The sequence below is a fragment of the Poecilia formosa genome, unplaced genomic scaffold, assembly GCF_000485575.1.
Source record: "Poecilia formosa unplaced genomic scaffold, Poecilia_formosa-5.1.2 Scaffold53, whole genome shotgun sequence".
NCBI lineage: Eukaryota > Metazoa > Chordata > Actinopteri > Cyprinodontiformes > Poeciliidae > Poecilia > Poecilia formosa.
In genome coordinates this window covers 2,172,472-2,177,668 of record NW_006799992.1, presented here as the reverse complement: position 1 = coordinate 2,177,668, position 5,197 = coordinate 2,172,472, and the positions used below count along the sequence as shown (strand labels likewise).

Genomic DNA, 5,197 nt, shown 5'->3' with positions numbered 1-5,197 from the left:
AAATTAATTAATTGATTGATCCTTTTAAGTATTTTCTTTAATTTATTTATTCAAACACAGAAAAGAAAAATTAAACATATTAAGGCCTGTAATTTATGAACAAACAGCATGACTCGTGTTTAGTCAGGGTGTTGGATTTGGGGTGGAACTACTAACCATGCATGGTTAGTAGTTAGTTAGTTAGTTAGCTCAAGACCTGTAAAGAATCAGACACAGGACCAAAGAGGTTTTATGCCTTCCTTTGCAAAGGGACAGATCCACAACCTCTAACCCGCTCGGGATCAAAGATTGGTGAGCTCTGCTCAACTCTGCTTGGAAATTGGCTTTTATTATGATGACGTTCTTCAGTGGAACAGTGCTGAGATAACAGAACAAATGGACCCCTTGAGTGGGAAATTACCCCGTGTAGCACTAGCTAAAATTAGCTCAAGACCTGTAAAGAATCAGACACAAGACTAACGAGGTTTTTATGCCTTCCTTTGCAAAGGGACAGATCCACAACCTCTAACCCGCTCGGGATCAAAGATTGGTGAGCTCTGCTCAACTCTGCTTGGAAATTGGCTTTTATTATGATAACGTTCTTCAGTGGAACAGTGCTGAGATAACAGAACAGATGAACCCCTTGAGTGGGAAATTACATCATAGATATAGAAAGAACCTTAAAGAATAACTGGTCAGAGCCAGTTAGGTAACTTAACACATTTAGATAAAACACTCAAATAAAATGATAAAACAATGATTAGTTTTACCCAACAGCTCTTGTTGATGATTTGGCTGAGGAGGTTCAGACCTATGCAGAACAGCAGTGTGGACAGAGCGTCCCGTGGAAAGAATTATGATTCTTCCCAGAGTTTTTGATCAAGATATGCCACACTGCTGTTGTGCATCTTAACACCCTCAGCCAAATCATCAAGACTGGCTACAGATACCAACTCAAGAATGGGGTCACCATTCATGTAACCCTAACCCTCCTCTACATGGATGACATCAAGCTGTACGCCAAGAGCGAGCGAGACATTGACTCACTGATCCAGAGAAGTGTGGTCGGATGGTTAGAAAGAGAGGAAAGGTCATCAAAACAGAAGGGGTCTTACTCCCAGAAGGAACAATAGCAGATATAGAGGACAGTTACAGTTACAAGCAAATGGCAACCTTGATGAGGTCACAAGGAAAGGAGCCACAGCCAAATACCTCCAATGAATAAGGCAAGTCCTGAGAAGCCAGCTCAATGGCAAGAACAAGATTCGTGCGATAAACAGCTACGCCTTACCAGTAATCAGATACCCTGCAGGAATACAGTATGGATAAAAGGAAATTCGCAATAGAGCTTTGGAACCTACATCACTTCATGTGATGTGTACGTCTTGTGCAGTCGCTCGGCGCCATCTTTGTTGGCCACAGACCAAAACAAACTAGTCAGAACACCTATGTTTTCTTTGTGTTACCGACCACAGCGAAGTTGTTTTCAAGTTGGATATTGGATATTCACGCTCCGTGGAGTAAGGGGCGTTTAGCTCAAGGTTGATCCGATTTATGAACGCTAATTTCAGGCAGCTGTTCTCTACCGCTCCCTCCTCAAGCGCTCGGAGGTTCACATTGGGGACCGTCAATTTGCGAACCAAACACTCCTGTAAATAAATGCCTTGTCTTGTGACCAACTGATACAAAAATGTGGTAATTCATGCTAATAACCGAGGCACACCATCCTCTATTAAAATTTTAAGTCATATTCAATATTTTAAATAATTTTAATATTAAATGCTTCCTTCACTAGCTTCCAAATCGTGTGCCATTAACTCAAAATCTGTGTGAAATTGTTCTACTAGACTGTATAGATATGAAGCACACTCATCTTTATTACATTTTAATACACTTTATTTTTAGCTATTTCTGTAGTCAAAATTTAGTATTTTTCTTCAATAGCTTCTAGGTCATGTGACCTATTAACTCAAAATCCATGTGAAATTATTCTACTAAACCACATAGATTAGGCATATTTTTATTCCATTTTGATCCCTCTTTTTATTTTTTAACCAAAATTATATTTAAAAAATATTTTTTTAAAATGTTCATAAAATGTATTACCTCAGACGATCATCATATTTGTTACCTGTAATGTTCAATTACATAAAATTCTAGGACAGGATCTATTTAATTACATGTTCACTTACCTGAAATATGTTAAATACAACAAATATTTACTTAAAGTGTGATCTATTTCATAAAATTTACTTTATTATTTAATTACACATTAAATGTTTAAAGATGGACTCTTTCATCTGGTTTGTCATGATGTGGTGTGGCGGTGGACACAAACACAGCAGGCAGTCGACGTACTTTATGTGGATGTTATTTTAATGAACAAAATAAAGCAAAACAAACCCAAAAACCTAGTGTCCTGACAGTTTGCTTACACGTAACAAGCAGGTGTCTGAATTGTTTACTTTAATCACATAAAATATTTATTTAAAAACATGAAATACTTTAAATATCAAAATTTAACTTAAAATGTGATTCATTTCTTCACCTGTTTACATGCAACTTGAAGTGCTTCAATCAAACATTTCATGAATGTTCACCACATTAAATTACTAAATGAGAGAAAACAGTCACTTCTAACTGTACACATATTTCAACACAAATGGCTTATGTTCCTCTTCAGAGTGTGCAGCCTTGCTGAGCTTCTCTCCTGGGGTTTCTTCCTCGTCAGCCTTTCCAACTTGCTCCTCTTCTATTGCCTCCGCTACTGTGTTTTCATTATTTACCTCTTCTGGGGTAAATAATGAAAACAGTCTCAGTAACTTGTTGATCCACTATGGTCTTGCTGTATCGCCTCTTTAACTGACGCGGATGTCGGTCTGATGTTGTGGCGTTTACCTCGCAGTGACCCAGATTCAGCGCTGGAACCCAATCAGGATTGAGCTAATCCATTTCATAGGTCAGCTTGCCTTGAAGAGGACATATCAGAACACACATCAGTATTAATGCTGTAAATTTGATAACACTAGAAAACTTAAATAGTTTACTTCACAATAATGGAATAACCTCTATGTCCACTGGCAAAATTCAGACTACGCTACATAAACAATATAAGCCCGACCTAAACAAGATTGACCCACTTAAATGAATTCAACATAAACTGAACATGAGTACACTTGGACAAAATCATAGCAAAAAAAAATTATGAAAGCAAATTTAGACACTCACCAGAATGGAAATGTCTGGAGCAAACTTGTAGGTATCTGGGGAAGTCGGAGAACGTAATATCAGGACGTCTCAACCGCTGACACCCAGGACATTCGTTTTCTTTTCGTTAGCTCCGATAGCTTAGCCTCCTCGCATTGTTTCCAAGAAGGAAAATAGTGAAATGAAAGTCCATTTTCCATCTTTTTACCGTTTCAGTCGTGTGATCGGACATTACATTCAATAACGCAGTAAGTTCGTACCATAGCTAAATTATCTTAAGTAACTTATATTCAAAAAATCTGCGAGAATATTGTTTTTGTCGGTTATGTTTATGGCCCCCAAAGATGGCGCTGATATCCCTCCGTCTACAGCAGTGACGATATGTTCCAAAGCTCTACAAGTGTATTTTCTATATCTCAAAAAAGCCTTTGATACCATCAATCATGACATCTTACTAAAAAAAACTGGAAAGGTATGGAATTACAGGGATATATTAAACTAGCTTAGAAGCTACATTGGACAAAGGAAACAATTTGTAGAATTAGATAATCAGAAATCAGATTTACTAAATATAACTTGTGGGGTTCTGCAGGGACCAGTGTTGGGACCCAAATTATTCAATTTGTATATAAATGACAGTCAAAGTGGAATCAGAGCAGCGCAATGTTAGAGAGAGAACGTTCCACAGCTTCGGGGCCAGTACCTGAAATGCTCTATTACCACTGGTTTTAAAATAAGTTCTGGGTACCGTCACAAACATCTGATTAGAAGATCTCAAAGTCCTAGGTGGACAGAGAGGCTTTAAAAGATCCAGTATATATTTGGGAGCCTCACCATGAAAAGCCTTAAAAGTCAAGACCAAAATTTTAAAATGAGTTCTAAAATATTCAGGAAGTCAATGCAGTGAGGCCAAAACAGGAGTTATGTGAGCTGTTCTGTGGGTTTCTTGTCTGCACTTGAAAACAATGGGGTGATTCCACCTAATGAGAGTTTGTTGACTGGCAGGCTGAAAAGTTCTGATGCACTGAGGAATTTGGATTCTTTATTTGCACATTTGTCTCATGAGGGGGGCAGTGAGTTGACTGCTATGTTTAATGAGCATCATTGTTTGTTTGATGATGTGCCCAGTCGAACTCACTTAATCCAACATATCGATGTAGGTGAGGCACAGCTGATTCGCCAGAGCTTTTACAGGATATCTGAAGAGAAGCGGAAGGTAATGGAGGGGGAGATTTGGTACATGCTTGATAATGGTATTGCTGAACCATCTGCATCTAGCTGGGCATCACCTTGTTTCTTGTTGGAGAAGGCTGACAAAAGTTTTAGATTTTGTACAGATTACCGGAAAGTGAACATTGTTACAAAATCTGATGCTTATCCTATGCCACTCATGGAAGACTGTGTTGATCAGGTGGGATCAGCTCAGTTTGTCGGCAAATTTGACTTATTGAAGGGTTACTGGCAAGTGCCATTGTCCGAGAGAGCTAGAGAGATCCAGTATATAACAGACCAAACTCTCTTTGGTCTGTTCTCTTACTCTGTAATGAGTTTCGGATTGCGAAATGCACCGGCAACCTTTCAGCATCTCATGAACATGGTTGTGTCTGGGTTGGAAGGATGTGCTGAATATTTGGATGACGTGGTGGTCTTTAGTGATACGTGGAAGTAACATCTGGCTCATATATGTAAGCTGTTTGAACGACTGGCTGAAGCACACCTGACCATTAACTTGTCCAAGTGTGAGTTTGCTAAGGCCACTGTTACCTATCTGGGTAAGGTGGTGGGGCAAGGGATGGTGTGTCCAGTGGAAGCCAAAGTAATTGCAATTTTGCAGTATCCCGTACCAACAAAAAAAGAACTCCAGCGGTTCCTGGGTCTTGTGGGGTACTACCGCAGTTTTTGTAAGAACTTTTCTACTGCAGTTTCTCCATTGACAGATTTACTGAAGAATAAAGTGAAGTACACCTGGTCAGCTTCCTGTCAGAAAGCTTTTGATGATGTCAAATCTGTC

The 5,197-nt window shown here is 39.0% G+C and overlaps 1 long non-coding RNA gene across 1 annotated transcript in view; it reads right to left on the bottom strand.

The window, feature by feature from the left end:
• The window catches only part of LOC107836343 (uncharacterized), a 19,032-nt gene that overhangs the window by 2,078 nt on the left and 11,757 nt on the right, over positions 1-5,197 (bottom strand). Inside the window, exon 3 of the long non-coding RNA XR_001662227.1 lies at positions 3,941-3,946. This is a non-coding gene — a long non-coding RNA (uncharacterized LOC107836343). The remainder of the gene's footprint in view (positions 1-3,940; positions 3,947-5,197) is intronic.